A 12,714-nucleotide genomic window follows, 5' to 3' on the forward strand; every position below is an offset into this window, starting at 1 on the left:
CCGGAGCACCCGGAGGAAACCCATTGCTAACCACTGTGCTACCGTGCCGCCCTTGACGCCGGAGTGTGGCGACTAGGGGATTTTCACAGTAACTTCATTGCAGTGTTCACGTAAGCCTACTTATGGCACTATAAGTAAAGAAATCAACACTTATAATTCCTTCTATGGCTCAGTGTGAAATGTTGTTTGATGTTCCCTCCTGTGCACTGTTTTGGGACAAAGAACAAAGAACACTACAGCACAGGAAACAGGCCCTTCGGCCCTCCAAGCCTGTGCCGCTCCTTGGTCCAACTAGACCAATCGTTTGTATCCCTCCATTCCCAGGCTGCTCATGTGACTATCCAGGTAAGTCTTAAACGATGTCAGCGTGCCTGCCTCCACCACCCTACTTGGCAGCGCATTCCAGGCCCCCACCACCCTCTGTGTAAAAAACGTCCCTCTGATATCTGAGTTATACTTCGCCCCTCTCACCTTGAGCCCGTGACCCCTCGTGATCGTCACCTCCGACCTGGGAAAAAGCTTCCCACTGTTCACCCTATCTATCCCCTTCATAATCTTGTGCACCTCTATTAGATCTCCCCTCATTCTCCGTCTTTCCAGGGAGAACAACCCCAGTTTACCCAATCTCTCCTCATAGCTAAGACCCTCCATACCAGGCAACATCCTGGTAAACCTTCTCTGGCTCGATGGGACGTTTTACTATTGCAGCGATGCTGCATAAATGCAAGCTGCTGTTGATGATCATGTGTGAAGGTGCCACACAGGCTGGAAGTTGAATCCTGAACTGATCTTACTCAGCTAATCCAGCCTTGCCATTTCCAATATGTACTGCTCTTGAAGGGCCACTGAATTTGTGATTTTTGGTTTCAGGGTGGGTCATTATCTAGCTGCTCCTCCCCTGGCCTTGCGCTGTTATCTCTCACAAGAAGAGAATTGGCGAATGGCTACTGAAAAGGTGAGTACACAGGCATTGGGCCTCTGCTTATTGTCCACATGGTGAGTTGGAGAAGAACAAAATGCAAGCAAGATAGTATTGGTTGGAAAGCAACAGGTGTTGAAAGTGGAATGATAAAGATATCAGTTGTGAATTGTGGGCAGAAAGTGCTGTGAGCAGCTGCTGTGAAGACAGTATGCAGATGAGAGTGTATTTGGAATAGAATATGCTATATTGTGTCCACGTGATTGGTGATGAAAGATAGGGAAGGGAATTATTCAGTGCTGGAGGAGTGTGTTTATTTATTAGTGCCACAAGTAGGTTTATATTAACACTGCAATGGAGTTACTGTGAAAATCCCCTAGTCGCCACACTCTGGCACCTGTTCGGGTGTGGAGATGCCGGCGTTGGACTGGGATAAACACAGTAAGGAGTCTAACAACACCAGGTTGAAGTCCAACAGATTTATTTGATAGCAAACGCCACTAGCTTTCGGAGCGCTGCTCCTTCGTCAGGTGAGTGGGAGATCTGCTCATAAACAGCAAACAGGGCATATAAAGACACATACTCAATTTACAGAATAATGAATAATGATTGGAATGCGAGTCTTTACAGCTAATCAAGTCTTAAAGATACAGACAATGTGAGTGGAGGCAGCATTAGCACAGGTTAAAGAGATGTGTATTGTCTCCAGACAGGACAGCCAGTGAGACTTTGCAAGTCCAGGCAAGTTGTGGGAGTTACAGATAGTGTTACATGAACCCAAGATCCCGGTTGAGGCCATCCTCATGTGTGCGGAACCTGGCTATCAGTCTCTGCTCAGCGTCTCTGCGCTGTCGTGTGTTGTGAAGGCCGCCTTGGAGAATGCTTACCCGAATATCAGAGGCCAAATGCCCGTGACCGCTGAAGTGCTCCCCAACAAGAAGAGAACAGTCTTGCCTGGTGATTGTCGAGCGGTGTTCATTCATCCGTTGTCGTAGCGTCTGCATGGTTTCTCCAATGTACCATGCCTCGGGACATGCTTTGCCGCAGTGTATCAGGTAGACAATGTTGGCCGAGTTGCAAGAGTATGTACCGTGTACCTGGTGGATAGTGTTCTCACGTGAGATGATGGCATCTGTGTCGATGATCCGGCACGTCTTGCAGCGGTTGCTGTGGCAGGGTTGTGTGGTGTCGTGGTCACTGTTCTCCTGAAGGCTGGGTAGTTTGCTGCGGACAATGGTCTGTTGGAGTTTGTGCGGTTGTGTGAAGACAAGAAGTGGGGGTGTGGGGATGGCCTTGGCGAGATGTTCGTCTTCATCAATGACATGCTGAAGGCTCCGGAGGAGATGCCGTAGATTCTCCACTCCGGGGAAGTACTGGACGACGAAGGGTACTCTGGTCCACCGTATCCCGTGTTTGTCTTCTGAGGAGGTTGGTGCGGTTTTTCGCTGTGGTACGTTGGAACTGTCGATTGATGAGTTGAGCACCATATCCTGTTCTTATGAGGGCATCTTTCAGCGTCTGGAGGTGTCTGTTGCGTTCCTCCTCATCCGAGCAGATCCTGTGTATACGGAGGGTTTGTCCGTAGGGGATGGCTTCTTTAACGTGTTTAGGGTGGAAGCTGGAGAAGTGGAGTCTACCTGTTCGGGTACACTAACATAAAATTTAGCAAGGCCAATGCACCTAACCAGCACATCTTTCAGAGTGTAGGAGGCACCCAGAGGAAACCCACACAGACTCGGGGAGAACATGCAGACTCTGCACAGAGTATGACCCAAGCTGGGAATCGAATCCTGGTCCCTGGCACAGTGAAGCAGCAGTGCTAACCACTGTGCCACCATGCCATACCACCTGTGTTGGGTGGGGATGGGTGTTGAAGGTCTGTTGTCAGGTGTGATTGAGAGAGATCTAGAAACATTTGCTGCTCCGCTTTCTAGGTCATTGAAGCATTATGTGCACTGAATCCAAGTGGTGGCAGTGACACCCCTGGAGCTGACTATTTCTGTAGACAGTCTCCAGGTCTGAGGTATATCTGCTTTGACAATCTCTTGCCATGTGAGGCACAGAGAATGTCCCTCTTTACCAATAACTCTTGCAACTGAACCTCCAAGTAGGCATCAAAGAATCTTAGGGCTTGTTTCCAACTCGCCTTACAGTTTACAACACAGGGAACCACAATACTAGTAAAGCATGTACAGCCTCACTTTCAGGTACATTGCCCATTTGAACAGGATTCCAGGGAGCTGCTAGAAATTTCGTCCAGACAGCGGGTGAGCTGCCTGTCCCAGAGTGATTGTGTCAAAAATTAAACGAGCAAATATTAACGAGGCCCAAAAGTTACAATATTCTGAGCCTGAAATATATGATGGTGGATGCATTTCACAATCATTCCACACTGCCTGCCTGTCTGCCCACTGAGTTCAAACCATCCCCACATTGTGAGCAGACCTGTAGACTTCACAATCTTTGTTGTAAACTTGGTCTGTTGCCAGACTGATCAGATGCCGTCTTTTGCTTTCTTTTTAAATCAGTCCCTGCCTGGTTTCGATGTAATCTCAGCTGACCAATTGAAAATCTCAGCAGGAATTGATTATTTTAAATAGCTCCCTCGCAATCTCGCAAACAGATCAACCTTCCAGCAATCAGTTGTGACCAGCGGGTGTGTTCTATAATGATTGTGTGACATATGTGGAGCTCGTCCACTTCACTTGTACTTAGTTGCAATGCAAGCTGCTGATCTTCATGAAGGAGCTCTCAACTACCAATTATTGTTGAATGGCTCTGTTAAACACCGAAATACCATGGGACACATGGGAGCGGAATAATTTCCCAACTGCCCAGCTTCCTTTTAATTTAGGATAACAGAAAATCAAATTTCTGACATTTTCATTAGAAAGAAAAGTATCTAATTGCTTGGACATTATTCTGGCTTTTCTTTGCGCGTAGACTTTGCAGCATAGTGTGTGCTAAATACTTGATTGTTGATTGCTCAACAATCAATATGTAGGTCATATTTTGAGTTGAAAGGTCACCATTACATCATCTGCATCAAGCTCCCCAGCCTTTTAACAAAAACCCTCTCACTATTCCCCACATAGAGATTGTCCGATATATATTTCTTTGATTTGATTCGATTTATTATTGTCACATGCATTAGTATACAGTGAAAAGTATTGTTACTTGCACGCTATACAAAGCATTTCGTACATAGGGAAGGAAAGGAGAGAGCGCAGAATGTAGTGTTACAGTCATAGCGAGGATGTAGAGAAAGATCAACTTTCGAGGTAGGTCCATTCAAACATCTGATGGCAGCAGGGAAGAAGCTGTTTTTGAGTCGGTTTCCTGATCTCAGACTTTTGTATCTTTTTCCCGATGGAAGAAGGTGGAAGAGAGTATGTCTGGGGTGCATGGGGTCCTTGATTATGCTGGCTGCTTTTCTGAGGCAGCGGGAAGTGTAGACAGTGTCAATGGATGGGAGGCTGGTTTGAGTGATGGACTGGGCTTCATTCATGCCCCTTTGTATTTTCATGCGGTCTTGGGCAGAGCAGGAGCCATACCAAGCTGTGATACAACCAGGAAGAATACTTTCTATGGTTCATCTGTAGAAGTTGGTGAGAGTTGTAGTGGACATGCCAAATTTCCTTAGTCTCCTGAGAAAGTTGAGGTGTTGCTGGGCTTTCTTAACTATAGTGTCCGTATGGAGGGACTAGTACAGGTTGTTAGTGATCTGGACACCTAAACACTTCGTAGCTCAGGTAACATAATGTGAGCCCAGAAAGTGAGCAGTCCTGAAGAGTTTTACATTACAAATAAGTCACCAAGTTTCTGATGTAAATGTATAAAATTCTGGATATGCAACATAATTTTCTGGAAGATATTCCTCACTTCTTTGTGTTGGGGGGAAGGTGAGGGTAAGGGGTGGGGGTGTGGATGTGGTGGAGGCTGCAGACGACATCACATAATAACCATTTTCAACCACATGAGATGAATAAAGTAGCAGTGGCTACAATTTTCTCTCATCTTCCCTCACTGAACTATCATTAGTAGCACAGTAATCATATTATTTACCATCGGTTACTTGTCCCTGACAACGTATTCAGATCTGCGCTATATTCAATGATAAACGGACATCATGTATCTATCTGCTCATGCAAGATATCTGACAAAAAACTCATAAAATATTGTGGGGCTCAACTGGGCCAGGAATGTTATTGCAGGGGGGACGGTGTGGATGGAAAAGTCTTTTCGCATTGACATTTTATTAAAAGCTAGTACTATTAGTAACATATGAGGCTTATAAGCTTAGTTAAATATAAACAAATGAACCATATATTCTCGGATGGGTGATGAATGGCAGCACTGAATTTTTACCAATGATTCTTTATTACTGAAGTTTAAAACAAACTACTTCAATTTTTCAAAGCGTTTACATGCAGGTCATATAGACCCATCTTGTTTTGCCAGGTGGAATGTCTGGAGCATACAAAGCCTTGATAAAATCCAGCTGCAACTGCCTGATACCAGTTTAGTCTGAAAAATCAGACTGTGCAAACAAATATGTCTTGGCCATAGATATTGCCACATCTGCCAGCAATTAGTTATGTATCGAGGAAAAATAGGGACAGCCGAATAAAAACGATCATATTTCACGACAATCAAATAAACAAGGGTTCACCGTAATTATTCATGAAATCTGTGGGACTTGAGTTCATATAGATTCAGGTCAGCTTTCCTTCACTTTAAAAATAATCTGTAGATTTTCAGGTGGAAAGAATTTTCCAGGGAATGGTACCAAGTAATCTGACAGGTGGTGGTTTATTAAAAAGAAAGGAGAACAAAGTGATGCTTGTGTGCCATCCGTTCTTCCCTCCTGCGGAGAAGGATATTTAAACATTCTTTCGGTTGAAAGGGAGGATTCTCAAGTGCACAGCTGTTCACTGAAATGGAAAAGCTGCATTTTTCGGGTAAGTTGCAAAGTGGTTAACTTTCTTGTTAGGGATGGAGTTTTGAGTCTTCCAACCACTGCCTCACCCTTGCACAACTCCCCCTGTCCCAGTCTCCAACACCCTTACCCAACTATGTCACGCAAAAGGCAATCCTGCCTTTCCTGTGTGGAAGAGTAGTGTAATACAATGAATGTTGGAGACATATATCTCTTTAAAACTTATTGGTTATCTTGCATGACCATTCATCAAGACGGGAAAACAGGAAGTAGGACGTGTGAAGTTGTCCCATTAAGAGTTTTATTATCTTTACATATGCATTTAACCAATTATTAATTTCAGTGTTTTTTTATCGTGCCATACTTGGTCTATTAAATCGTCAAATTTTGCAGCAGCCTGCCTTCATCACCAACCATATTAGGTTAGTCTCCTATATGGGGCGGCCTGGTAGTACAGTGGTTAGCACTGCTGCTTCACAGCGCCAGGGACCCGGGTTCGATTCCTGCTTTGAGTCACTGTCTGTGTGGAGTTTGCACATTCTCCCCGTGTCTGCGTGGGTTTCCTCCGGGTGCTCTGGTTTCCTCCCACAGTTTGAAAGGCATGCTGGTTAGGTGCACTGACCCGAACAGGCGCCAGACTGTGGCGACTAGGGGAATTTCACAGTAACTTCATTGCAATGTTAATGTAAGCCTTACTTGTGACTAATAAATAAACTTTAAAATGACACCCATCAGTGACAAATGCTCTGTTGAGATATCCACTCCATCTGACGAAGGAGCAGCACTCCGAAAGCTAATGGCATTTGCTACCAAATAAACCTGTTGGACTTTAACCTGGTGTTGTTAAAACTCTTACTGGATTGAAGAACACCCAAACAACACCAGGAAACAAGATAAGACATTTTTTTCTCTGCTCTCACAAAATAAGATTTTCTTGTCACTGTTTTACTCATATGATCCCCATTTCAACCCTGACTAACCTACTTTCAAAGGCAGTAGCTCTCAATTTCCTTAGTCCTTCAACTTCCTCACTGAATCCTGACCAATACTCTTGTTTGTGCATGGATATTTTCATTACTACATTAACTTTTCCACTTTGGATTTGTCCCAATTTGGAAACTCTACCTTGAACTTGCTCTGGAATCTATCAGACTTCATCCTCTATCTGATCCCACATCACATCACATCACAATACCTTTGTCCACTGAAGTCAGCACAACTTCTTGTGTCTCACACCCATCAGCTGACCTGTACATGCATATCAAACGCTAAAAAGTTGCTCTTTATACTCAGTGGGAACTTCTGTTTGTCTTCTGCACCTCTGCCCTCAACCATACATAATCATATCAGCTGGTTTAAAATCAGTCAATAAAAATTCCTCAAAGTTTTAGCACATTAGTTGAACATAAATGTGTAAAATATTTTAAAATTTGCCTGTATCTCCATATCATTCGGGAGTCTGGCTTGGCTGCTTCCTCCACTTCTGGATGCTTCCCACCTCACCGGCGAGACATCATGCTGGCATGAATCACTACTGGCTTCCATCAAGGAGACCAGGTACCATAGTCATGCCGGGGGGAGTGGGCATTGCCTACTTGGCGGTGCCCACTTGGGCACTGTAAGTATTCTGGGGCAGTGCCAAGGGGGTGAGGCCTGAGTGGGCATGGGGCTGTGATGGGAGGGCTTTGCACAATGATTGGGTGGGGACTATGAATGTGGAGCGTTGTGCACAATGATGGGGGGTCTATGCACAGGGGGCCTATGCAGGGAAAGGTGTTCATGTGGAGGGGTGGTTTTGCAGCGGGGATTGTGCAGGACGAGTCAGCAGAGGGGTCATGCAGGGGTGGGTTGTGGAGGGCGTCATACGGGGGTGGTGGGAGGGGTGTGTAGCAGGTCCGCCGGGGACACGTGTCGGTGTGGGGGTTGACAATGCTGCTGGTGGAAGGGGAGTTGGGTTGGGGGGGGGTGGGTGGGCTCCGATGGCCATGGGGATAGGGAGGGGAAGAGGTGTCCTGGTTTTCACCGGCAGATTGGGGGCAACCAAGCACTCTGAAGCTGGCTTCACAGCCATGTGTAGGCAACCAAGCCACTCGCAGAGCATGAGCCTCCCACCACTCCCCCCACCCCCACTACCCTGTACCAGTTCAAAACACCCTGCTGTCAAAAAACTGACCGAGTGCCGGAAAATTGCAGTGGGGAGCTTGTCCAAAAGACCAGTGTGGAGGACTCGAGTTTTCTCGCCGTTACGACACTTGGAAAATTCCACCCACCATCGATCCTGAATCTTCTCGCTGTTTGCCCAGTATCTCATTTGTTTCCATTTATTCAGGATAACATGGAAGGGTCAGTGCCATTCCAGATCCAAGGTTGAACTTCCCTCATTTTCATCGCCCCACGATGGGCAGCTTTGCCTTCAGCTAACTCGGGACTAAACTCTGGAAAGCCCTCCCTAAATTCTCCTGCCAATCAACCTTTCCCTTCTTCAAGATGCACCATAAAACCCACCTCTGTCCTAAAATCTCTTTCCGTGACTTGTGTCAAATTTTGTTTGCCAACACTGGTCGGTACCACTGGTCGGCGCAACATCGAGGGCCGAAGGGCCTGTACTGCGCTGTAATGTTCTATGTTCTAACACTTCTGTGAAGCACCTTGAAATATTTAACTCTATTAATTGCATTATATGATTTACGTTGTTAATGTTTTTTACGTTTTCACATTTACTCTTGGTAACTTAGAATGAGAATTCTGAGGTTCAGCAACTGCCAGACAGAGTCTCAATATTGATTTTTGAGGCTGGGATTATTTATTTGCGACCCTCTTGCCTCCAGTCTTGCTTCTGGCAGGGTCAGGCAGCTTTTTGGGCCCTGCCACCTTTCACCTTTTACCTACAGTCAGGGCTTCTCACAACAAGTCCCCTGTGGACATATCCTTTTATGTTATTAATTCAGAGAAGAAAACAAGCGGAGAGTGAAGAAAAGGAACCTCGATCGGGCAACATTTGCTGCAAAAGAGGCTTTGCAGCAAATCTCAATCAAATGAAAAAGTTTCAGTGTCTATCTTTGTCCACCAGTGCCTTACCTCCTACCCAGCTCCCATTCAGAAAAAAAGGACATTCCCTCAATCTACTATCCATTCTACAACATGACAACACGTCAGTCCTCTTTATCCTGACAGCGATGATAACATCCAAAGACGGATATCCTCCATTGTAAGATTCTATCCTTTATCAATATGTTTTATCGTACACATTCAAGTTTATTGGAATGAATTTCAAGGCAGTCACAATCAATCTGCTCTTTGTCACCACTTCTCTGAATGTGTACATATGGCTTCTTTTTTTACTTTTGTGCATTTTCAGAGAGCCAGTACTTTAAGTGGTGCTGGCCTCTCATGCTCCATATATTTCTCCAAAAGGCTCCATATATTTCCTGAGCTTTCTCCTGGGAAATCTGGTGTTGGCTCCCAAGTATCACTGGCATGTTACTACTGTTCCGAGAAGTGGCAGTACTAGACCAGTGAACTCAAGCTATTGTCATTAAAATGGGCCCTGTATCTGTACCCCATTGGTCAGCAGGATTGGTAGTCTATTCATACAATCCCTACAGTGCAGAAGGAGGCCATTTGGCCCATCGAGTCTGCATCAACTCTATGACAGAGCATCTTACCCAGACCCACCCCACCCCCATAACATTACTAAACCCCATAACCTACACATCCTACACATCTTTGGACACGAAGGGGCAAGTTCGTATTGCCAACCCATCTAACCTGCACATCTTTGAAATGTGGGAGAAAACTGGAGCACCCAGAGGAAGCCCACGCAAACATGGGGAGAATGTGCAAACTCCATACAGACAGTCACCCAAGGCTGGAATCGAACCCAGGTCACTGGTGCTGTGAGGCAGCAGTGCTAACCATTGTGACATCATGCCGTCCATATTGGTGCCCATATGGTGATATTAGATGCTGAAGGCCCTGAGAGTCAGCTTTGCTATGGGTCTGGAGACATTCTTATTTATCACTTAATGCCCATAGATCGATAATCTGTGCTTTATGGAGATAGAACATAGAACATAGAACATAGAACATTACAGCGCAGAACAGGCCCTTCGGCCCACGATGTTGCACCGACCAGTTAAAAAAAAAAAAACTGTGACCCTCCAACCTAAACCAATTTCTTTTCGTCCATGAACCTATCTACGGATCTCTTAAACGCCCCCAAACTAGGCGCATTTACTACTGATGCTGGCAGGGCATTCCAATCCCTCACCACCCTCTGGGTAAAGAACCTACCCCTGATATCGGTTCTATAACTACCCCCCCTCAATTTAAAGCCATGCCCCCTCGTGCTGGATTTCTCCATCAGAGGAAAAAGGCTATCACTATCCACCCTATCTAAACCTCTAATCATCTTATATGTTTCAATAAGATCCCCTCTTAGCCGCCGCCTTTCCAGCGAAAACAATCCCAAATCCCTTAGCCTCTCCTCATAGGATCTCCCCTCCATACCAGGCAACATCCTGGTAAACCTCCTCTGCACCCTCTCCAAAGCCTCCACATCCTTCCTGTAATGTGGGGACCAGAACTGCACACAGTACTCCAAGTGCGGCCGCACCAGAGTTGTGTACAGTTGCAACATAACGCTACGACTCCTAAATTCAATCCCCCTACCAATAAACGCCAAGACACCATATGCCTTCTTAACAACCTTATCTACTTGATTCCCAACTTTCAGGGATCTATGCACACATACACCTAGATCCCTCTGCTCCTCCACACTATTCAAAGTCCTCCCGTTAGCCCTATACTCAACACATCTGTTATTCCTACCAAAGTGAATTACCTCACACTTCTCCGCATTAAACTCCATCCGCCACCTCTCGGCCCAACTTTGCAACCTGTCTAAGTCTTCCTGCAAACTACGACACCCTTCCTCACTGTCTACCACACCACCGACTTTGGTGTCATCAGCAAATTTGCTAATCCACCCAACTATACCCTCATCCAGATCATTAATAAATATTACAAATATTACAGATGGAGGCACCGGTTGCTTTCAAGCAAATTGTAATGAGGTTGCTACTCATACCATTGGTTTCTGCAACCATGACAAAGTTTCCATGATGTTGCCACAAACCACAACTGTAGGTCCAAGAGTTACATCAATCAGCTGCTGCAATCTCTTCTTTGGAGATTGACCTCCGTGTGTGATTTTCTTAAAAAAAATTCTTTTCATCTGAGTCCCCATCTGAGTTCAACAACTTCAAAACCATTGGCATCCTTAAGTCCCTGCTGGGAAGGTGCAGGAGAAGCAACATTGGATGGAGCAAAGGAAAACTCGAGTAGCATTTACTGCAAGAAGAATCACTGCACATCTTGTATCTTTGTATCTTTCTTCTGTGGAACTTGGTCTCTCTTTGACACAAGTGTGTAACTTGCCCACTTCCCACTCCTCTGGTTAACTCATGCTCTGTGAATGACTTTGTTGCCACATCCTTGCTTAAACGTTCTAATTACCCTGTGTAAAATATCTGAACTGGTGCCTGGGACGGAGAAAACAAATCTTTCAGCTAAGGAAACGTTTAGTGTAGAGGAACACAGAGCAGGATCGTGCTGCATGAATGTTTGGGTAGTCAAGTCCTCATCACCCTCTTCATCACCATTGTCATAATTAACCAGGAAGAAATCTCTTCTTGACCGCTTCTCATTCTTCTTAACATCGTCTATCTTCTCCTCCGTCTTTAATCACTGTTGTGTATCTGTAAGAGAGTAGAAGATAAGAATGGGTGTGATTTACTTCCTTGAAAGTAAATTAAGGAGACAAAGAAGATAACAGGCAGCATGGTGGCACAGTGGTTGGCACTGCTGCCTCACAATGCCAGGGACTGAGGTTCAACTCCAGCCTCGGGTCACTGTCTGTGTGGAGTTTGCACATTCTCCCCGTGTCTGCGTGGGTTTCCTCTGGGTGCTCCGGTTTCCTCCCACACTCCAAAGATGTGCAAGTTTGGTTGATTGGACATGCTAAATTGCCCCTTAATGCCAGGGAGATTAGCAGGGTAAATACATGGGGTTACGGGGATAGGGCCTCGGTGGGATTGTTGTCGGTGCAGACTCAATGGGCTGAATGGTCTCCTTCTGCACTGTAGAGATTCTATGATTCTAATAGGAAATTGTACATATGTGCAGCCTCACAGGTATGCTAGGTGTCACATTGCTTCCTTGGTGCAATGTCTATGCTATAAAAATAATTTTGTCAATAGTAATGCAACTCCTTGCAAAATTATCTGCGAATCAATGAAAGGACCATGCATTGCTTCTTCCTTACATGGTTTCCCACAGTCTCAAGCTAAAGTGTTTTTGTAATGGCAGCACTCCAGTTTCCATGCTGCACTACACCAGTTATATATAGGAGTTATGCCAATTACTGCCACATTGGGCAAGCAAATAAACTAACCTACGAAATCCAGTGATGCAAAGTTTTTCCATTAGCAGAACAAAGTAACTCACCACATAGTAATCCTCCCTCAATGCATTTTTCTTCAGACAGAGGTTTCCTCAGACAGTGGTTTCGGCAGAGCATTCAACCCTTATCCATTTATTTATTGGCAGAGCAGTATTTTGTCATCATGACTGTCAGTGGATTCCATCAAAAACATGGAAGCTTTATTTTACACACATGAACTTCATAATGAACTGGGCACTCAGTATTTGAGAAACATATGCTTTCTAAAATAAACCTGCCAGTCTAATTGTGATCACTCACTCATTCCAGTTGTTAGCGGCAACTATTTTTGCTGTGGTCTTGGGCACTTTGCCAGTGGAAAAACACTCAAAAATCAATTTTTCCCCTCAGTGG

This window comes from Mustelus asterias, chromosome 9, assembly GCF_964213995.1.
Source record: "Mustelus asterias chromosome 9, sMusAst1.hap1.1, whole genome shotgun sequence".
NCBI classification, from domain to species: domain Eukaryota; kingdom Metazoa; phylum Chordata; class Chondrichthyes; order Carcharhiniformes; family Triakidae; genus Mustelus; species Mustelus asterias.